The sequence below is a fragment of the Monodelphis domestica genome, chromosome 1 (genome assembly GCF_027887165.1).
Source record: "Monodelphis domestica isolate mMonDom1 chromosome 1, mMonDom1.pri, whole genome shotgun sequence".
In the NCBI taxonomy this organism is placed as follows: Eukaryota; Metazoa; Chordata; class Mammalia; order Didelphimorphia; family Didelphidae; genus Monodelphis; species Monodelphis domestica.
In genome coordinates, this window is record NC_077227.1 from 643,244,631 (window position 1) to 643,269,509 (window position 24,879).

Here is a 24,879-nt window from a genome sequence, read left to right on the forward strand (position 1 = left end):
TTATTCCACAAATTTTGGTTAGCTAAAAGTAAAATTGACTAATACAATATGAGTTCATATGTGGGTTACAATGAGGCAATTGGAAAATATCATAATTCCAGAATCTCACATTTAGAAAGGTCCTTGTAGCCCATCCCATATTGAAATTGGAATTGTTTCTATAGCATTCCTGACAAGTGGCTATTGATTCATTAATGGAAAAATTTTAGTAAAGAGATGTCCATTTTATTCCCAAGGTAGTTCCTTCTATTTTGGCATAGTTCTTATTTCAAGGTTTTTTTTTATATATATTAGCCTAAAAACTGAACAAAAATTTGTTCAATAATTTAATTCAATTTTAACAAACATTTATTAAGAAATTACAAAATATAAACAATTTGTGTTAGAGAATGAAAATAATACATCAATAATGAATCAACCCCTACCATCAAAGAAATTCTATTCTACTTCTTTGACATGTAACATCTGGACAAGTAAGGAAATACAAAACATATTCAAAATAGAGCAAAAACAAGAGAATGAAAGATGTGTTGGCAAATATCTAACAATTGAAAAATGTATACAAGATGGACATTTAAGATATTTTTATTATTAATATTATCATTATTAAATTGTTAAGATCTCCATTATTTTCTTAAGTCCAGATAGTCAACAAAACAATAGATCAAGGGTGTAGCTGGGTGGCTCAGTGGATTGAGAGCCAAGCCTAGAGATGGGAGATCCTAGGTTCAAATCTGGTCTCAGACACTTCCCTGGTCAAGTCACTTGACTCCCATTGCCTAGCCTTTACAGTTCTTCTGCTTTGGAACCAATATATAGTAGTGATTCTAAGGTGGAAGATAAGGGTTTAAAACAAAACAAATTGATTAAGCCTTGATTTGTAACATTTAAACTGGTTCTGGTTAGCTGATTGGAGCTAGCTCCAGAATACCTGTGAAAAAAGTTAATGAGTGGGGAAGAGTAGTTAATCAATTGTAATATTCATAAATGGGATTCTTAAAGGAAATAGAACCCAAGTTGGGTCTTGAGAGAGGGCAGTGAATCCAAGAGATGAAGGCAAGGAGACAGGATTGTAGAAAGAATTGGAAGCAGGAGATAGAATGTTTTGTAAATGGAAGAGCATATTAAGTCAGTTTGACTGGAAGAGAAAGTGCATAAAAGAATGAGACTTGGGGCTTAATATATGAAGTAAGTCTGGAAAGAGGAGTGGGAGCCAGATTGTTTTCCAGCCCTCTGGGACCAAGAGCAAGCTTAATATCTCTTCTTCATAACAGTCCCCAAATTCTTGTAGAAAAACCAGGCTTAGAAGAAAAGGAATAGATAACTTTACAGGAAAAATGTTACTTTACTGAATACATGGGTCCCTGAAATGTATATGATATGCAAATTGAACTGCATTTTAAATACATTAGGAAAGTTGACTATTTAACAGAATCACTATAAATCCTTTTATGAAATAAGATAAAAGTGTAATGCAGTAGATAATCAACCATTAGTTTCTGCTTTGCAAATCCAAGTTTCCATATATAGAGGTTGCTTACTGCTAGGTATACTTATATCCTGCCAGCTGATCCAGAAACAGTTCCAGATTTGCATTTCCATCACTATCTCTTGAAGCCTGATTAATTTAACAATTCCCCTGGTTGTTTTGAGATACCTTTCCCTTTGTACATATCTAACTCGTACTTTCTTTTTAAAGTACCTGTCACTTCTTATATACTTTTCAAATTTTCTGCCTACATGAAATGTTGGGAAAAGATTTTAATTTTCTCATTTAGCTTATTTTGCTTGGCTGAAGACACAAGTAATCTATAATTTTAGACTTGGAAAATACTTGAGAAATTAAGCTAGTCAGTTTCTCAATAAATATTTATTAAATACCTACTGTGTGCCACACACTAAGCTAAGCTAAGATACTACAAAAGGCCAAAGACAGTCCATTCCCCCTCAAAATCTTACCATCTAATGAGGGAAGACATGTCAAAATAAACTGAAAATGGGAGGAACATATTCAGCATGGGGCAAGATAAGGTCTAGAAGAAAGAGCCCAATGAGGTGGAAAATGAGGAGATAGTTGCCCCAGATGCTTTCCTTCAACAGAGGATCTGGGAGGATCTGTTCATCCTCTACCTTCTCCAATCAGAGGGAGGGCAAGGGGGAACAGAGGAGGTGTGTTTCAAGGTTGATATGATCTTGCAATCTCATCATCAGACAAACATCTTGGTTTCCCATCTATTGACACCTTCAACTTTATCAGTGTCTCTTTTAAAATATGGTGCCCAGGGCTTGCCATGATATTTCAGCTGCTTACTATTTTTAACAAACTTGTAACCTTTATGTCTGAGGCTTTCACATAGAACAAAGGGACTGGGAACACTTGGGGAATTAAAATTTTCTAAAATCTGGGAACTTCACTATCTGACATTGACAGTATGTTGTCACCAACTCCCCTTGAAAGTATAAAGTTCACAGAAGTCAAAGATGAAAAAGTTTATTTATGGGTCACAGAATAGATGACAGAGACTGGGGAAAACACCACCTCTCAATGAGCGATGCTTCCACAGAGACCTGTATTTCCTCATTTATTTACAGTTGGAACATTAGGCAATTCTCCCAGAAAGAACTGCCCAATATAGCTTCTCAATATAGGCACCTATTGAACCTTTCTACAGCTTTCAGCAGGTCATATCCAATATCACTTTTCCTGAAATTCAGCAGGGGTTCTTAATCTGCGGGTATGAGTTTCATATACACTTAATATTAATTATGATAATAATGACAATAATAATAGTAATAATAGCTAATATTTATAAAGAGCTTATTATCCACCAGGCACTGTTTTAAGCAATTTACAAGTACTCACAACAACCCTGGGAGGTAGGTGTGTTATTACTATTCCCAGTTTACAGATGAGGAAACTTGAGGCAAACAGAAGCTCTGATATCAGACACCAGGTGGAGGACCATTGACAAGGCATTTAGCTTCTTTTTGTCTAAATTTGTAGGTATATGTGTTTGCACACACACTCATATATATATATATATGTATATAGATAGATAGATACCGATATATAGATATTTTGTATTTATACATATATATGAATATGTACATGCATTTGAAGAGAATTTCTTTCTTTTGTAATATTATTTTAGTACTTTATGCAACACATTAAAATATTTTTCAGTGGGGGGGCAGCTGGGTATCTCAGTGGATTGAGAGCCAGAAATAGAGATGAGAGGTCCTAGGTTCAAATCTGGCCTCAGACACTTTCCAGCTGTGTGACCCTTGGCAAGTCATTTAGTCCCTATTGCCTAGCCCTTACCACTCTTCTGCCTTGGAACCAATTCACAGTATTGATTCCAAGATGGAAGGTAAGGTTTTTTTTTTAATATTATTCTGAAAAGTAGTTCATAGGCATTACCAGGCTGCCAAAGTGTTCCATAATGAAAAATAGGTTCTTTGATGATTTCCAGGATGGAATGATGACTATAGCTCAATAGTTACTCTTCCTGCAGTGCTCCACAGTTACCAGAAGGTGGAACTATTAACTACTATACACTTATTTCCTTGCTCCTCAAAAAAAAATGATGAGGAGGATGAGGATGAGTGCTATCTCTATACTAGAGAGTGGAGTGATTTTTCCTATGGCAAAAGATATATAAATACAACTCATATATAATGCTATCCAGAATGCCTAAATTCTGAAGCCTTTTTCATATACCTAACAGTTTAATATTAACAACAACTAGCATTTAAACAACATTTAAGGTTTTCAAAGTGCTTTATGATCACCACCTCATTTGATCCTCAAAACAACCCTATGAGGTGGATGCTATTATTATTCTCATTTTACAGATAGGGAAACTGAACCCAACAGAGATTTAGTGGCAATTTGTTTAAGTCTGTATTTGAGCGGTGATTCTTTTGATTTCAAGTCAGAGACTATCTACTGATTCTAAAGAAAACATCTGTCAGTAGCAGACATCTCTCCTCTCAAAGTGAGCTAATTTGTTAGTAGTCACTGAGAAAATAGTGACTTGTCTGATGTCATCTTTTCTTTCACCCAAGGCCCAAGGTCATATATTTTCTCTTTTCATCATGACTTTTCATGCATCTGGTAGCTTGGCAAAATTCCCAATTCCTCTATCCCATTTTTTGAGACTAAAGACTTCCAAATATAAATTATGTAGTGTCAGTTTTGCCCATATTTGGTGGGGTGAAAGAGGAGCAAGGCTGTACTTTGCATTAAAGAACACTTGAGGATGGAAGGTTGGATAAAAAAAAATGTGATTCCCTAGTATGCACTAGTTTTAAGTGAGGGAAAAAATCCTCAAAAAATATTTCTTTCAGATTTTTTTAAATCTGAGTGTTAGTCATTTAGTGGAAAGAATAATGGACTTGGAGTAAAGAATGTGGTTTCAAATCTTCCATCTGTGACTTCTGTGAGATCTTATATAAGTCACTGAACTTTTGAGTTAAAACAGATTGTTCATGTACATAGAATGCAAAAAAAGCTATTGCCAGGAGCCAAGGCTTCCTATAATGACTAGAAAATTGTGCTAGGTAGGATTTCATTTCTTTGTCAATATTTTAATATGACCATGAATTCATCAATGTTGGTACTCGTTCAGAATGTAAAATCTGAAATCCAACCACAACCTCTTTTAGTAACATATTGTTACTTTCACCCATATCTATGTCTGTTTCCATATCCTATAATTCTCTATTCTAGCCACATTGAACAGTAATCAACTCACCAACTTTGATGCTCTTTTCTCTGTGTCCATGTCTTATCATAGGTTGCTCCACCCATGACCGCCATGTTCTACCTTCTCATCTCTTCCACTCAGAATAGGTGTCTGCCTAAATTTTAGTTCAAGTACCAGTTCTTCCTTTGAAGTCTTCTGTGATATCCCTCAGAGTTATTATATTTTTCTTTTTCAAACTTCCTTAAATTAAACTTATCTTTGTAAATGTTACATATGGCTGATCTCCTAACTCTAGGAGAATCTAAAATCCTTGGGGACAAGAACTGTTTTCTTTTTGTCTTTGTATAGAAAATATTCCTTGAATGGCAAAATTATTCACCAATAAATGTCATCATATAATTAAGTAAATAAGTAATATTTAATAAGTAGATGCTTAATTAGAATTTGGTGGATTTAATTAGTGTGGTGATATCATGGTACAGTGGAAAAAATATGATCCCAAGTCACAGAACTTGATTTTGAATATTTTATTTGAGCATTCAAAACCATCATCACCTAGGCCCATCTTAACTTGCAGTTTCCTTACATCTTTCTTTCATACATACCACCTTTGATCAGGTAACACTGGGCTCCTTACTGTTCCAGGAACAAAACACTCCTTTTTTTTTTTTGCTCCTGACATTATTTTTGGCTATGTCCTATGCCTGGAAAGCTCTCCTCCCTTTATGCTGACTCCTGACCTCCAGAGTTCCCTTTAGGTCTCAAATAAAACCTTACCTGCTACAAGAAGCCTTCCCAACTCTTCTTAATTCTAGCACCTTCCCTCTTTTGATTATTTTCTGTATTTCATGTATGCAGCTTGCTTTGTATATTTGTTTGCATGTTATTTCCCCCATTCGATTGTAAATGCCTTCAGGTCAGAGAATGTCTTTTACCTCTCTTTTAATCCCCAGCCTTTAGCACAGTGCCTGGCACCCAGCAGCTAATTAATAAATGTTTTATTGAATCAAATTGAATTTTAAATCCCCGTCTATTTTTGATAGAGACTATTTGCCTCTGTACAAATCACTTGCACTTCAATGTTCAGTTTCCTTATCTGAAAAGAGAAAGAGGTTAGGACAGATAGCCTTGTCCTGTCCAGCCTTAGATCTATGATTCTATTCCCAAACAACTGACCAAACTCATTAAAACATATCGCAAAAGCAAGAGGAATAGTTTGATTTGAGCAGAAAAATTTTAATGTATAATAGCTAGAAGGTAATATTGGTTTCTGGCATCAGTTCTTTCCCCTCAGGTCAGTAAGAAATAGTATTTTAGGAAACAGAAGACCCTTAGACTATGGACTTCTTCCATCACAGAAACCGTAGACTAGATTGTAAACTAGGTTGAAGCAGAATGCATATGACAATGTCCTTGGCAAAATGGAAAATGGAATAATAGGATTTTTTAACTCAGATGTTTGGAATGACCTGACAGTACATTCCTTTCCTTTTTAAAATGTAGAACTGACTACATGCAGTCAACAAAGTTGAGTTCCTCTCAGATCTTAAATCTGTGCATCCCAAACACACAGAAACTAAAGCAGATTGCTTGATTCTCTAATCATCTTCTCAAGACTTAGTATCATCAAAAGAAAATCCTAGCTAAATCAACATAGATAAGTAGGAGAAGAGGAAACAGCATCCCATTAAAAAAAAAAGTCATCTACTGTCTTGTTCCCCCTACAGGTGTCTTTGGGAAAGACAGTAATCTTTCCTGTAAGGATCACCAGGACCTTCTGGATAGACGAAGTGAAACGTCACTGCATTTCTTATCTAACTCTGTGGTCAAAGATATTTTGGAAAGATTAGACAAAGATATGAAGAGGAGGAGGAGAAAGATAATTAGATTCATATAGTTCTTTAAAGCTTGCAAAACATATATATAGAGAGAAGACATCTAAAATGAATACAAGATTATAATCTAAATACATACAAACAACTAATACTTTCATTTTTGAAGTCTAAGAATGTTAAAAAATGTAGAAGTTATTCAGAAGTTAGTCATTGGTCAAGCTGACAAGTAACATCTGACCTTTTCAGAGGTGTGTTGGCAGATTTTTGGTTGACCATGCCCATTAGTCCTTTGTCTGATCTTACTAATGAATTTACATTTAATTCCTTTTGTTGCTGGGCAAACTAAACTCCATAAATTTTTAAAATGAGGGCTTTGGGTCATTAAGAAGATGTAATTCCCTAGACAGTATCCAATAAGGCATACATATGGTTTGAGTTACATTTCTATAACTTATATTTATCAAAAGTTGTGTATTGAATTACAACCTGATAATGTCTATTTTTCTGTGCATTATCCTCTCTCTAATGATAACAAATTCATAGTAATCTGCTCTGAGGTTTGGGGGAACACTGAAGCCTGAGTAGCCCCATTAGCCAGCTTCTTATAGCCAAATACTTTCTTCCTATCATTCCTCTTCTGAATAAAATACTCTTCTTCCCTTTAACATACTCTAATCTTTCCATTTCTATTACTCTACTTTATTAGTTGGTTTGTTTTTGTTTTTTTTTTACTGTCTCATTGCTTTGTAGAACAGAAGTAAAGAACCCTTGAATTCACAATAACCTTTAGTAGGAAACTTCTATTTTCGAAAGATTTTAGTTATTTCCTCCCTGTTGGCGCACCACTATGTTTGAGTCATTGAGAGGAGTCAATATGCATAGATACATATTGACTTCCTTCCCTGCCATCATAAACAATGTATTTATCTGTATCTTCTACATTCCTGCACATGTAGGAAGGTTATATATGTGAAGAGAAGAATTCATTGAGTTGAGCTATTTCTTCCTTTTTCAGGGTGCTCTGTTACAAGGCTATAATGATTTGGAGAAACTGTATAAGCATTTATGAAGAAACTACTGACTCTGTCAGGCAACTGGCTAAGCATTTTTTATGAATATTTCATTTGATCATTTGAACAGAAAGAATCAATATCTAGTGCTACCCTCCCCATTTCATTAATCATCACCTCTATGGCAAATAATAAAAGAAGATGACTTTCTTCTCTCTAATGATAATGACCCCATCTTTGTATGGATATGTGGAATATATACACTCTTAACATAAGTAAACCTCTTTTTTGTTTATATATATGTACATATACATATATTTGATTATGTTACACATATGAAATCCCACCTCTTTTATTTTCAATGGCACCTTGGGCAAGTCACATACATCCTATAAACCTAAAATTCTTCAAAAAAGAGTTAGAGTTGTAGGAAATAGTCTCTAAGATCCTTTCTAAGTGTAACTCTTTATGCCTGTATAATGTAATTATGCTATATAAATGTAATTTTGGTACCCAACTAAACAGCCCAAAATCAGTCTTTAAATTAACCTCTAACTAAATCCCCCAAATATTAGTCTTATGAAGAAAACTCTAGAACATGACCTTTTTTGGGGAAAAGACCCTACCCACTCACTCCTAATGCTCTTGGGGAGACACTGCCACTCAGAAAGGAACAGAGCAGGGAAAGAGATCTCCTGTTATGTGGCCTAAGGCGAGGAGAAGCAAGTCATCTTATATCTTCTTAGTTTAACTAATTATTCTTGCTAATTAATTTAAATCACTTCCCCAAAGGAGCAAAAATACTGTCAAAATATTTTTAATATACAATCTTTTAAAATCATTAAAAAATTTGCACCTCTAAATTTTAGAGCTATGGGGCAGAGTCCCAGTTGCCTTGCCCTAGTTATGGCTCTAGAAAGAACAGGAGTATGATTTTTTCTTAATACTAATATTATGCAACTATAGTCAACTATATAGCCAACTATATTAATGTCCTTATGTATTTTATATAAGGAAAAGGATAAGTATATTTATATAATATATCATATACACATATAATATTATATATATAATATAAATATATATGTATATATTTGTCTAATATTATTGATTCTTTCCATAAGTTCAATGATTATTTAGTCATTCTGAGTCATTTTTAGGTGCTCTACTTTGTTCTCAATTGAAAACTACTGGGATATTATAGAATGAATGTTTTAAATAGAGATACCAGCTCTCTGAAAAATTCAAATATATTACCTATTACCTATTTAGGAGGTACTTTATTATCTTGATAATAAGATACTACTATTTAAAGTCTGAATTTTTTCTCTAAGGTCTCTATGACTCTAAGGTCAAATGAACTGCCAAGGAGAAGAGCAAAATATAAGCAGGTATAGCATAATACCCAACGTTGCCTTCAACGAGTATTTCAGGGCTTGGCTCTTTGGCTTCCCTTTTTGGTGTTTACAGTCATTGCTGTAAGAGAGGAATATGCTAGAGGAAGAAGAGAAGCAGATCCATCATACTGGGGACCTATTCAAGTGGGGGAAGGGCAGGAAGAAGAGAGTTCTAAAGGGAGAACAGAAGTGAGAGAATCTGGTCAGCTGGAGAGGACTGCTCTGTGGGAAGCTCACCAGAAAGGTTGACCTGAGCAGATCCCTGAGCCAGCACCATCCTCCTGTGATTTCTGACCCAGTGAAGACAAGCAGAGTGAATAGAACTTGGCCAAAAGCTATCCACCAGGAGATGTCCTCTAAATCCCCTGAAATTTTTTGAACTTGTTACAATAGCTAGAGCAGCTAGGAAGTCAGGACATCTTCACAACTGACTTCAGAGGGTCAAGCAGGCAAAGCCTGACCCTGCCAGACTTTGGGGAGAAGGGGTTCAGTTACTTTTAGGGACCTCTCACTCCCTCTTTCCCAATACCTCATTCCTCAGTTCAATTGCCCTGCCCTTCATTTGTTCCCTTAGTTGTTTTTTTTTCCTCTAAGCTTTTGGGCAACTTGTAAGGATGTTATAAAATACTATCTCCACAGCCTTGAAATGTTCCAGTGACTAGAAATATGAATTTGATCAATCACTAGAGGAAAGAACAATACTGGTTTTGGAATCAGAGGAACTGGCGTCAAATCCTGACACTTTCTACCTCTTTGATCTAGGGCAAGTCACCATTCTCTCAGGATCTAGGTGTTCTCATCAATAAAATGAAGAGATTGGACTAAATGTCTTCTAAAATTTATCTAATAATAAGTCTATAATCCTATGAACAGATAGTTCCTTTAGACTTGAAAGGTTATTGTTCTAAATATTAAGCCATCAATCAACATTTATAAAGCAACTACTTTAAGCTCAGCACTAGGCTGAGCATTGAAAATATAAAAAGGCAAATTATAATCTGTCCTCGAATAGCTTAGACTTTAAAGAGGCAGATAAGAAGCAAAAACACATGGTGTGTAACTTTTTTGTTCAGTAGTTTTTCAGTTATTGTCTGACTCTTCCATTTGGGGTTTTCTTGGCAAAGATACTAGAGTGGTTTGCCATTTCCTTTTCCAGCTCACTTTCAGATGAGCAAACTGAGACAAACAGGGTTAAATGAGTTGCTTATGGCCACAAAGCTAGTAAATGTCTAGGATTTGATTTGAACTTAAGAAAAGAAGTCTTCTTAACTCCAGACCCCATTCTCTATCCACTGTTCCATGTGCCTTTAGGCAGATCATTTTATCATCTTGGGCCTCAGTTGGGTCATTTGTTACATTGAGGCGTGGTTCAGACTAGATGATCTTGAAAGTCCCTGCTACTTCTCATGTTCTGTGATTCTATCTCAATGGTTCAAAAGTACTTTGAAGTGCCTCCTGAATGAGAAAGTATGAATTTATGAATACTTTTGATTTGATTGAAATTTATGAATTTAGAACTTTGATTCAAAATAGAACTACTTATCTTTCCCCACATTAGACTCTAAACTCCTTGAGGTCTGGAATTATTTAAATTTCAACTTTGCATCCTCAAACCTTTGCACAGTGCTTGGCATATAGTAGGCACTTCATTAATGCTTACTGATTGGTCAGAAGAGTGCTCTCATGAATAGTTTTGGGAAGCTTATTTTGGTTGTGTATTGAAGAAGAGAGACAGTGGAGTCAGTAATGATAGGTAGGAAGCAACAACAGGAGTGCAGGGATGAAAATAAATTCTAGAACTCACATGGTGGCTATGGAGATGTGAAGGAAGACAGAAGGGGAGAAATAGCCACTTCTCATCATTCACAGGAGTATGTGTCCTGGTCTAGGGTTCTAAAAGCTTAAGTATGAATCTCAGGTTGACTTCAGGAAGAAGCTATGTAATCACAAGTTCTATGACCTCAGTTTATTCACCCATAAAATAAAGACTAGGGTTGAATCATAAGGAGTGATAGCTCTGGAGTCACAGGACTTTTGTTCAAATCTTGTTTCTGATACTTATATAAACTGTGACTTTAGACAAATCAAGTTAAGTTAATTAATTCCCCTGAATCTCCATTTTTATCAGCTATAAAATAAGGGGTTAGGGTTGCCTTATATGACTTCTAAAGTCCTTTCCTTTCCAGCTTCTAAGATCTGCTGATCCTAAACCTGGATAAGTAAAAAAAATATATTTAAAATATTCTAGCATTTGAAAGTGATTTAAGGTTTGCAAACCATTTTACCAATATTATATCATTTGATCTTCACAACAATGCTGGAAGATGAGTACTAATTTTATCTCTGAACCATAGAGGTGAAAACTAAATGCCATCTGAGGTTAAGTGACTTGCTCAGCTAATAAGTATCTGAGACTAGATTTTTATCTTAGGTCTTCCTGATCCTAAATCCAATGCTCTATCCATTACACTACCTGTGGTCCTTTATCTCAGGGAATGATATAAAAATATGGGCCTCTAAATATATTTTAAAATCTTTAAATTTTACATTTTAATTCTGCCCCTCCCCTATATTTGAACCTAGTCTATCAAATGATTTATCATTCATAAGACACTGGCAATCAGTATGGTGTGGCCACTTAGTTTATTAGTCATAGAAAAGATGAAAATGAACCGATTAAGTACTTGAGAGACTCCATCCAATAATCTTCCCAACTCCTCCTAACTACCCTTTTGCTACTTGGCACTCTGAAAATGTACTGAAGCAAATATAGGTGACTTTTGTGGAGCAAAAATGAGGGGATATGGGAGGTGCTATTTGCATGCATATATTGTTTTTTAGCCTAAGAATTTATTTTTTCATTTACTATATTCTTATATATTAGAGAGAATTATTATGTTTCCTTTGTCTGTGATCTAGGTTAGAGATACCATGTAGTCTGAATGGGTATTTTTTTTTTTTTGGTTTTGGGAATCCCAGAAAATGGTTTGCTTTTTAACATAATTTTCTTAATAAATGGAATCTTTTCCTGTGGGTATGACCTGTCCACCTCTAGGGATGGGAAAGGGTAGATAGGTTGAAGGCCAACTTCTTAATCAGGCATTAGAAATTGTGAAGATTGGATTTGGCTCTCCCCTAATTGTAACAATGAAGGTTCTTAGCTCTTCTTTGACAGTGAAGATAAAATTGTAATCCCCTGTCTATTTTTAGATTCTAATCCCCAAAGTGTTAACTTAGTAGTTAAAGTAGTTCTACCCATTTTAACTACAAAAAGGTGTTAACTAACTGCAAAAGCTGTTAACTAACAAAAAAGGTGTTAACTAACCACAAAAAGGTGTTAACTAACTACAAAAGATGTGAACACCCATTTCATACATTGAGTGGGCAGTCCTGAAGATGAGTGTCTACTGTGATTGGTAGACATAAAATTTAGGGGAGGTGACACAAGGGAAAAAAGATCATTAAATATAGGAAACAGAGGCACACAAGGATCAATAGATCAAGATTCAGTCACTGGGAATTGGACTGGATCAGTCACTGGGGCTTGGAGTGAAGAGTAGTTACTCGGAGGAGAGACTAGAAGAAGACGGAGTTGGACTGGAAGACAGACACTCAGTCTTGAAGTGAAGACACTTGGCTGTGTAACTGGACCCCTGGAGGAGCTAGTGCAGGAGACCTCAGAATGTTTTCTTTTTAGATGGTCACCATGGTGAGTGAAAGGCTGACTTAATGTCCTTGCTTTTCTGGCTGGGTCTTAGAATTTCTACCTGGCTCTGAGGAAGCAAGAGCTCTCTCTCTCTCTCTCTCTCTCTCTCTCTCTCTCTCTCTCTCTCTCTCTCTCTCATTTTCTCTCTTCCTAAATATCTTCCCTCTATTGTAAAATAAATTACCATAAATTACATTTTACTTTAGTAATTCATTTTGGGATTTAGAAATTATATACCTGGTGACCACCAATTTAATAAAATCAAGTCCAACCATAAATAAAAATTTAACAGAATTGAAGATTTCTTGGGATGGTCAAGGGAGGGGCTGAATAATGAGTTCCTAAACATCTATTTATCAGGCTTCCCCACTCAGCTTAGATAATCCCCTCTTTAGGAGAGACAGCCATGGAAACCTATATTACTTTATCATTTATTTTACTGGCCTAACCAATAAATCTGACATAATCAATAAACTGGTATTCTTACCCCAAAATCAATCTCTCAAGATAATTTTCATCATTAACATTAGGTTTTGACCTCAGTGTTTAAATAGATATAGAGATGGCACAGAGAGAGATCTCAGTCTGCCAGCCCTGGAGCATCATTCCTCCGACCTTGATTATACATGACTTTATCAGGACTCTTATCCTTCCTCAATTCAATACCCCTCCTTTCTAATATCCTGTTTTGTAAACTTGAAAACATTCATGTTGAACATTACAAGTTGAGGCTCAAACTGTGGTTGCTGCTATTAGTGTCTGGTCCAACCTCTACATTTAGATCTAGTTATAGAAGCTAGATTGATTCTCATACTTTCTGGTTTTTAGAAATATAAAAACCTAATCTCCAAAATCTATCTACTGCTCTGTTTGCATGGTGGGCAAGAAACCTTCATCCTATAGCTATTGGTCTCTCTGTTCCCCTGGGACCTCCAAATAACCTGTAGGAAGTCTTTTTACCATGGAAATCCCAAGAGTCTAATTATTCAAAAGGCTATTTGGATACATGATGGTCAGAAAGTCACTGTCCATTTACAATAGGGCTCTTCTCCTTTTATGTGGTTAGGAGGAAATCACTCTTAAGGGCAAAGTAAAAAAGATATAGGAGTCTGCTTATGACTTTCTACTTCCCAGATGTTCACCAATCTGTTTCTCTGTAGCAGAAGTTCTAGGGGTTTTCTCACTCTCCAACAGAGATGAGTCATGTAATAGGAAATTCTGCATAAAGTCACTTCCAGAAAGATGTGATATTAGTCCTTCCAAAAAGCTAGGTTATCTGGCACAAGTGCCTAGATGTGCACATTTCTGATACTTGTCCAGCACAAATTTTAAGCCTGGTAACCAAGATGAATACTTTTGGAATTTAGCTTCAGTAACACATTTAACATGAATTTAAAGGAAAAAAAGAAAGAAAAATCTAATTCTTCCTCTTCCCCCATCAAGAAAAAAAAAACAAACCCCAAAACCTAAATGAAAAAAAAGTCACAGAAAGTGAAAATCGTCAAAGCAGTTTGTATATTTTAAAAAATAGCCTCAGTTGGCTTTTATCCTTAAAGATCAAGATTTTCTCCATGTTATGCCTAGAAAAAAGGCTTCATAAGTACAGTCATTACCAGAGAACATGTTTGTTTTTTGCCCTTAAATATGGAAAAGCCTTTAGATTTAATCTTGTTCTACTTCCTATTTTCACAAACGAGAGGTCGAAAAAGGGGAACCCATTTGCTCAAGGACACATATCTGAGTAGTAGGAGAGCTGAGACTAGAATCAATGTCTCCTGACCAAAGTCAAGGCCTTTATAGAGGATTTTTATTTCTCTCCCCTCTTGTATCCAACTTTGTCTAGACATTCTCTTCATTTCAATATCGAAAAGCTTTGTAATTTCTTTAGTGTGAGTGCTCTTTATCTAACTTCTTTAAATAAATTGTTGTGATCAACATTTCATCACACTCACATCTACTTGGTGATGAGTCATGCCAACTAAACTGGCCGATTCCTCAGAAAATAGCCATGCCATACAGTTGTTGGTCCCATGTTCAAATTATTTTCATCCTTGTAGTTTGTCATACTTTTCAATCTTCAGGCAAGACCTATGAGAATCCAGAGTTGCTTTTATGTCATGATGATATTTTCTAATAGGACCTAATAGAAAGCACCATTTCATTAGTAAAATATGAAATACTTTCATTTCAAGCAAGGTAAAACAAAAGGAACACACAAATACAAAAGGATCAGATGTTGGTTTTTTCTTTAAAAAATCAATTGGCTGCCATTTATAACCAAATATATTTGCAGAGAAATGAAAATGTTACTCCTTCACCAAATGATACTAACATTATAGCTATCTTGCATGTTTTGTGACCAATATTCAATGTATAACATTAAACATATATAGCCCACAATAGAGAGTGATGTTTGCAACAACAACAAAAATAATAATCCTAAGGCTCTCCCTCGTTAGAGGGAAGAGGCGAGGAATAGAGAGGAAATTGAGGTAGGGGTAGGAAAAATGTGTGGAGAGAAAAATCTTTCAGAAGTTCTGATTATACAAAGTGATTCATTTGTGTGCTCTGGGATCAGTGAATTTTGCAAAAGCTATGACATTGTGTTAAAAGAAAATTTCTCATATGGTTACAAAAGAAAATGGGGAAAAGATGAGTTTGGGTGCTAGGAAATCTCCCCAGTTAGCCAACCTTTATTTTCATTGAGCCTGGCAGTATCTATTAGGAAGAGAGGGGAAACTGCCAAAGTGTATACAATATATTCCTTTTCTGTTTTCATAACCCAAGCTGAAATGGCATTGCCTTACATGGAGAATGTAAAGAAACGGCATTAGCTTTCTTCTCCATTAAAATAAAGTAACACATTATTCTGATCAGAAAAATATTTTTCATTAGGGCCTCTAGTGAGATAATCGACCTTGACATTGCCTTCAGCTCAGGGCATATAACTGTTATCACAATGACTTATCTGGAGGTAAGACATGCAGCACCAAGGACTATTTATTTAATTATTCTCCATTTTAAGTCCCCATAAACCTCACATTGCAAGGACAAATACATAGCTACACAGTGGCCAAGAGAGAGAATATATGTTACCAAAATGAAAACTATGATGTGATTATGCCTTGGTAAAAATTTAATCCTTGGTTAAACACCAGTGTTATTAATATTTTTGACTTGCTCAGTTGCTTCTTAACATGTTTATATGATTGGAGAATTATAATTCTGGAATATGAGGGAATCTTATTAGCTGTTGAACAGGAACTAGAGACTTAGATGAGATTATTGCTCACTAGTATGAATAGGACAAGTAAGGAATAGCAAATAAAGGAATGGGAATGGAGTCAAGAAGACCAGAAGTTCAAAATTTGCCTCTAACATTCATAAACTGTGTGACTTTGGGCAAATTGTTTAACCTTTCTGAAGCTCAAAAAAGTTTAGAAACCATATAATATGAATTGGTTTCAGTAAGTCTTTGGTGGAAGGAGTTCCTCAAGGAATTATAGAGCATTGATGAATGAATAAGAAAGGAGCTCTTATACAATGTTTGAAGAATATTATAAGCTGCTTTTGATAAAAATCAACTTAGAAAATAATCATTTAAAATCTAAATTAAATGGACTTGGGATACACTTTCAGAGTATATAATTTTACTCAATAAACTGATAACCACAGTCAACCCAGGCTAAGTAGCTTTCTCTTCTAGGTACTCTTGTAGAGCTAGTGACATTTCTGTTTTGTGACACAACTTTTTATTTTTCCACTTATATCTTCAATCAAGATACTGTAAAGATTTTTATGGGAAAGAGAGATTAGCTCTTCTTGGCCACAGAAGATAGAACCAATAGCAAAGTACACTTTGGCCCAATATAAGGCAAAACACTAGCATTTAGATTTGTCCCCAAATGCAACAGTCTGACTTTAGAGGTAGTGCGTTCTCCAGCATTGGATATATTCAATAAAAGGCTTAGTGGCAAGATGGCAGCTTAGAGAAACATAAAGTTCAGAGCTCCAGAAACCCTTCCTTACCAATCTCAAACTGAATGCTCCCAGGGCACTGAAATTCAAAACAAACAACAGAATAGACCCCTGGAACACTCCTCCTGGACCTGGATCAAAAGGAACTGCCCCCCAAAAGTCAGAACCCTAGATCACTTGGATCTAAGGGGTAGGCAAAAGGAAGGTCCCAGGACCCATCCCCCCCAACCCAGAGCGCTGAGTCCAAGGCAGCAGCAGGAACCTCAGGGCAGGCAAAAGGGCCTTGGGAGACGGCAATTCTGAAGACCACACCCTGGGATCAGCCTGAGCCAGTCGCAAGGGCAACCAGACATCAGGGAAACAGAGAGAGATGGGGGGAGCCTGTAGTCCCCTGACAGATCCTTCCATCTGAGTCTCACCCAAGGTCCCTGCCTCAGGGCATACTCAGTCTGAGGTTAATCCTATCACTAGCCCTTGGAGTTCCAGGAAGCCACAGCCCCTCCCCCTCAGAGTGCAGGCTCCTCTGGCCAGTAAAGGCATTAAAATACATCTGAGAGTGTCAAGCCAAGCTCAGAGCATAAAAGTAAGGCAACAGAGAAGCATTGGGAGGAAACTGAGAAGGGTAGTAACACTGAAACACCAGCAATTCTGGGCTTCCTGGGGAAGACAGATAATTTGCCTGGGGATAAAGCCACTGAACACCAGACAGATAACAGAAGTGCCAGCACCCCTCACTCACATAGAGATGGCAAATAGCACACAAGCAAAAAAGCCTCAAAACAACAAGAAAAACAAGAAGGGGGCAACTTTGGACACATTTTATGGAGCAAAAATACAAAATACAGAGGAGATAGAAGAGGAAGCACAAGCAAATGCACTGAAACCTTCCAAAGGAAATGGAAACTCTCCACAAACTTTTGAAGAATTTGAATGGAAAATGATCAAAAAGATGGAAATCTTCTGGCAGGAAAAGTGGGAATTAATGCAAAAGAATTTTACAAAACTACAAAACCGGTTTGACCAAACTGAAAAGGAAAACCAGGCTTTAAAGGTCAGAATTAGGCAACTGGAAGACAACAAGCAGGTAAAAGAGCAAAAATCAATAAAGCAAAGCCAAAAGATCAAGAAATTAGAAGAGAACATAAAATATCTCACTGACAAGGTGACAGACTTGGAAAATAGAGGAAGAAGAGATAATTTAAGAATAATTGGACTACCAGAAAATCCAGAAATAAACAGCAAACTCGACATCGTAATACAAGATATAATCAAAGAAAATTGCCCAGAGATTCTAGAACAAGGGGGCAATACAGCCACTGAAAGAGCTCACAGAACACCCTCTTCACTAAATCCCCAAAAGACAACTCCCAGGAATGTAATTGCCAAATTCCAAAGCTTTCAAGCAAAAGAAAAAATCCTACAAGAAGCCAGAAAAAGACAATTTAGATATAAAGGAATGCCAATCAGGGTCACACAAGACCTTGCAAGTTCCACTCTGAATGATCATAAGGCATGGAACATGATTTTCAGAAAGGCAAGAGAGCTGGGTCTTCAACCAAGAATAAGCTATCCAGCAAAACTGACTATATACTTCCAAGGGAAAGTATGGGCATTCAACAAAATAGAAGATTTCCAACTTTTTGCAAAGAAAAGACCAGAGCTCTGTGGAAAGTTCAATATCGAAAAACAAAGATCATGGAATAACCAAAAAGGTAAATACGATGGAAAGGGAAATGGAGAAAAATGTTATCTTTTCATTTATTCAAACTCTCTTCTATAAGGACTATATTTATATCAATCTATATATATTAATATATGGAAAATGTAATGTGTAAATAGGGGGGAAAGAAAAATCAAATAGAATAATCTTTCTCACACAAAGATTCACAAGGGAAGGGGAGGGGAAGAAAACTCCTATAAGAAGGAGAGGAAGAGAGTTTTTACTTAAACCTTACTCTCAGGGAAATCAACTCTGAGAGGGAAAAACATCCAGATCCATTGGGATCTTGAATTCTATCTTACCCAATAAGGGTAGGGTGAAGGGAAAACCAAGGGGGTGAGGGGGGGAGGGAAAACAAAAGAGGAGGGAAGGAGAGGGGGGGAGGGGGAGGGAACAAAAAGGGAGGGACTAGAAAGGGAAACATATCAAGAGAGGGGACAAGGGGGACTGATTTAAAGTAAATCACTGGATTAAAAGGTTAGATTTGGAAAACCAAATCAAAAATTCATTGGAAATTAAACAATATGATACTCCAAAATTGTTTAGTTAGAGAAGAAATCACAGAAACAATTAATAATTTCATCAAGGAAAATGACAACGGCGAGACATCCTTTCAAACCTTTTGGGATGCAGCCGAAGCAGTAATCAGAGGTAAATTCATATCCCTGAGTGCATATATTAACAAACTAGGGAGAGCAGAAATCAATCAATTGGAAATGCAAATAAAAAAACTTGAAAGCGATCAAATTAAAACCCCCCAGCAGAAAACAAAACTAGAAATCCTAAAAATTAAGGGAGAAATTAATAAAATTGAAAGTGAGAGAACTATTGATTTAATAAATAAGACAAGAAGCTGGTACTTTGAAAAAAACAAACAAAATAGAAAAAGTACTGGTCAATCTAATTAAAAAAAGGAAAGAAGAAAAGCAAATTAACAGTATCAAAGATGGAAAGGGGGACATCACCTTTAATGAAGAGGAAATCAAGGCAATCATTAAAAATTACTTTGCCCATTTATATGGCAATAAATACAGCAATCTAGGCAATATGGATGAATATATACAAAAATACATACTTCCTAGACTAACAGAAGAAGAAATAGAATTCTTAAATAATCCCATATCGGAAAATGAAATCCAACAGGCCATCAAAGAACTCCCTAAGAAAAAATCCCCAGGGCCTGATGGATTCACAAGTGAATTCTATCAAACATTCAGAGAACAGTTAATCCCAATACTATACAAACTATTTGACATAATAAGCAAAGAGGGAATTCTACCAAACTCTTTTTATGACACAAACATGGTACTGATTCCAAAACCAGGCAGGTCAAAAACAGAGAAAGAAAATTATAGACCAATCTCCCTAATGAATATAGATGCCAAAATCTTAATTAGGATACTAGCAAAAAGACTCCAGCAAGTGATCAGAAGGGTCATCCACCATGATCAAGTAGGATTTATACCAGGGATGCAGGGCTGGTTCAATATTAGGAAAACTATCCACATAATTGACCATATCAACAAGTAAACCAACAAAAATCACATGATTATTTCAATAGACGCAGAAAAAGCCTTTGATAAAATACATCCATTCCTATTGAAAACACTAGAAAGCATAGGAATAGGAGGGTCATTCCTAAAAATAATAAACAGTATATATCTAAAACCATCAGCCAATATCATCTGCAATGGGGATAAACTAGATGCATTCCCAATAAGATCAGGAGTGAAACAAGGATGCCCATTATCATCTTTACTATTTGACATTGTACTAGAAACATTAGCAGTAGCAATTAGAAAAGAAAAAGAAATTAAAGGCATCAAAATAGTCAAGGAGGAGACTAAGCTATCGCTCTTTGCAGATGACATGATGGTCTACTTAAAGAATCCTAGAGATTCAACCAAAAAACTAATTGAAATAATCAACTTTAGCAAAGTTGCAGGATACAAAATAAACCCACATAAGTCATCAGCATTTCTATATAATTCCAACACAGCTCAGCAGTAAAAACTAGAAAGAGAAATCTCATTCAAAATCACCTTAGACAAAATAAAATACCTAGGAATCTATCTCCCGAGACAAACACAGGAACTATATGAACACAACTACAAAACACTCTCCACACAACTAAAACTAGACTTGAGCAATTGGAAAAGCATTAACTGCTCATGGGTAGGGTGAGCCAATATAGTAAAAATGACCATCCTACCCCAACTTATCTATCTATTTAGTGCCATACCATAGAACTTCCAAAAAATTTCCTTACTGATTTAGAAAAAAACCATAACAAAGTTCATTTGGAATAACAAAGGATCAAGGATATCCAGGGAAATAATGAAAAAAAAATACAAAGGAAGGGGGCCTTGCAGTCCCTGATCTCAAACTATATTACAAATCAACAGTCATCAAAACAATTTGGTACTGGCTAAGATATATAAAAGATGATCAGTGGAATAGAGTTGGGGCAAGTGACCTCAGCAAGACAATATATGATAAAACCAAAGATCCCAACTTTTGGGTCAAAAATCCACTATTCAATAAAAACTATTGGGAAAACTGGAAGACAGTGTGGGAGAGATTAGGATTAGATCGACACCTCACACCCTACACCAAGATAAATTCGAAATGGGTGACTGACATGAACATAAAGAAGGAAACTATAAGTAAATTAGGTAAACACAGAATAGTATACATGTCAGACCTTTGGGAAGGGAAAGACTTTAAAACCAAGCAAGACATAGAAAAAGTCACAAAATGTAAAATAAATAATTTTGACTACATCAAATTAAAAAGCTTTTATACAAACAAAACCAATATAAACAAAATCAGAAGGAAAGCAACAAATTGGGAAGCAATCTTCACAAAACCCTCTGACAAAGGTTTAATTACTCAAATTTACAAAAAGCTAAATCAATTGTACAAAAAATCAAGCCATTCTCCAATTGATAAATGGGCAAGGGACATGAACAGGCAGTTCTCAGCCAAAGAAATCAAAACTATTAATAAGCACATGAAAAAGTGTTCTACATTTCTTATAATCAGAGAGATGCAAATCAAAACAACTCTGAGGTATCACCTCACACCTAGCAGATTGGCTAACATGACAGCTATGGAAAGTAATGAATGCTAGAGGGGATGAGGCAAAATAGGGACATTAATTCATTGCTGGTGGAGTTGTGAACTGATCCAACCATTCTAGAGGGCAATTTGGAATTATGCCCAAAGGGCGATAAAAGACTGTCTGCCCTTTGATCCAGCCATAGCACTGCTGGGTTTGTACCCCAAAGAGATAATAAGGAAAAAAACTTGTACAAAAATATTCATAGCTGCGCTCTTTGTGGTGGCCAAAAATTGGAAAATGAGGGTATGCCCATCAATTGGGGAATGGCTGAATAAATTGTGGTATATGTTGGTGATGGAATACTATTGTGCTAAAAGGAATAATAAAATAGAGGAATTCCATGGAGACTGGAACAACCTCCAGGAAATGATGAAAGGAGCAGAACCAGGAAAACATTGTACACAGAGACTGATACACTGTGGTACAATTGAAGGTAATGTACTCCTCCACTAGGGACAATGCAATGTCTCTGAACAATCTGCAGGGATCTAAAAAAAAAACACTATCTGCAAGCAGAGGATAAACTGTGGGAGTAAAAACACTGATGAAAAGCAACTGCTTGACTACAGGGGCTGAGAGGAAATGACTGAGGAGAGACTCTAAATGAACACTCTAGTGCAAATACCAACAATATGGAAATGGGTTTGAACCAAGAACACATGTGAAACCCAGTGGAATTGAGTGCTGGCTATGGGAGAAGTAGTGGGAGGGGCACAGGGGGAGGAAAAGATAATGATCATTGTTTCCAATGAATAATGTTTGTAAATAACCAAATAAAATAATGTTTAAAAAGTAAAAAAATAAAATAAAATAATTGCATCAGAAATCTTAAAAAAAAAACAAAATAAAAGGCTTAGTGACCAATTGCTAGTGGGGTGCTAGGGTAGGCAATTTCTGTTTAGGTATAAGTTTGACTAAGAACCTTAGAATCAGAGATTCTGTGAGACTCCAACCTTCTTCCAGTGACTATTCTTTCATTCTTTTTTCTCAGGTGTTAGCAAAGAATTTGATACTAGTATTTCATAAGAGATATTAATGAATATATTTGTTGATGTTACTTCACTCTGTGATATTTACATTTGACTGTTCATCATTCAACTCTAGGCATTTTTACAGACTGTCCCCCATGTCTGGAATTCTCTCCATCTCCTGGCTCCCTTGCCTTCCTTTAAGTTAGAACTAAAATTCCATATTCTAATAGATTTCCCAATCCCTCTTAATTCTAACACTTTCCCTCTATTGATTATTTCCTATCTGTCCTGTATGTATCTTGTTTGTAAGAAGTTGTTTTCATTTTGTTTCCCCTCTTATTTTATGAGCTCTCAATAGCTGGGACTAGTTTTTGCCTTTCTTCATATTGCCATTAGTCAGCACAATGCCTATGTAGTATAATAATATAAATAATAAATGCTTATTGACTGACTAATGGACTTAATATTATCTCTGGGTCCAACAGCAAGATTCTAGTGGGATCTGGAAAAGTGTTAAGTTCCATAAAAGTATAATTTCATTCTTTTGTCTCTACATTCTCTTGTGTAGCACAATGGTTGGATAATAGTAGGTTTTTGTTGTGTTCTTGGATTGGAGTAAATTGAATCTCTACTGTGGAAGACATAAGTTTCTATGCTGTGACAAGAATTGTGGGCATCTGCAAAAGAGAGAATTAGTCACATCACTTGAATAGTTTGTTCCTCTGGGTAAATGAAAGTCAACTCTTCCTTTAATCTTACATAGCCTTTGAAATTGGCCAATGAAGACACAATGTTCCTTGGATTGACTTGCAGTCATTAAGTCCAACCTGATCAGTTCATACACTGGATTCTCAGAGGAGAACTGATATTTTAAATCTTATGGGAAACTTTGTTTTATCAATTATTCCCTTGGAGTTCTTGGGCATATAGACAAACACATTCATTTGCATTAACTGGGAAGGAAGGAAGGAACAAACAAATGAACAAATGGAGAAAGGAAGGGAGGGAACACTTATTTACTAAGTACCTACTCTACATCAGACACTATATTAAGTGCTTTAGAAATATTATCTCACTTAATCATCCCAACGACCCTGGGAGGTAAGTGCAATTATGATTTTCTCTATTTTACAGTTCAGGAAACTGAGGCAGATAGTACTTAAGTGACTTACCCAAGGTCATATAGCTAGAAAGTGCCTGAGGCTAGACTGGAATTCAGGTCTTTTCAGCTTCAAATCCATCACTGTCTACAATATGCTATGTGGTCACTGGTTTTGAAGTAACTCAAACCAAGTACATTCATGAAATTTTTAGGTACTACTCAGCTCAACTCACTCTTCAGACTTCACTTCCTAGCCAGCATCTTCCCCCACACCTCTAACTCCCATATGACTTTGCTCTGGGTCCTGCTTTCAAAACTGGTGAGTGCCTAGACTAATCCAGTTCAACTCACTTTCTGTACTTCTCTAGCTTCTTGCTAGCAGTCTTGTGTCCATGTAATTACCATTCATCTCTTCCCTTCCTTTATTAGACTATCAGTTCCTTGAGGGTTTTTTCTTTGATTTACTGATTGATTCTTTAGGTAGGAGTTGATCATTGAACCTTCCAACTATGAAATTCTATGCTTCTTTGATTTGGTGAATGAGGTAGTAGCTAGATCCCCAGGTTTGGTAACCAGGGGGCCCTGGATTTAAATTGTGGGAGTGGCCAAAATCACTATATTTGGAATCAAAAATCATTATATTTAGAATCTGGGTTCTTTGCTACTATGTCAGTCAGGCAGTCAGCCAACAAGTAATTATCCAATGCTTATGTGAACAAGTCACTTAATCTCTTTAGGCTTCGGTCTCACCTGTAAAATTGGGGTAAGGGAAAGGTTTAGACTATATGACTCCTGAGGTCTTTTTTGGTTCTAAATCAAATGACTGTATGAAATCAAACTGCTACCTTTAGAAAATTTTGCTTCACAATTTCTAAAAGAAGTAACGTTTTTAAAGTAGGACACATGGAGTCAAGGAGTTGGCGGAGAAAGGGAACAAGTATTTGCTAAAACAACCACTCTAATTTGTATTAACTGGGTGGAAAGTAAGAAAACAAAATTTATTAAGCACCTACCGTGTGCCATATACTGTGCTGTGTTTTACAAATATTGCCAGTTCTGATATTCATCTCAATCACAAGAGGGAAGTAGTTTAGCTTTCCCCATTTTTCAATGGAGCAGCAGGCAGAGGTTGAGTGATTTGTCCAAGTTCACAAAGCTAGTGTCTGAGCCAGAATTTGAACTCAGTTTTTCCTGACTCTAAGAGACCTCATACTTCACTGGGGCCATCTAGCTAATAATAGATTTGGTTCCAATTCCAATTCTTCTACAAAAACAAAAAAGCTATGTGGTCTTGGGGAAATCATTTAATCTAGTTGTGATTTTATTT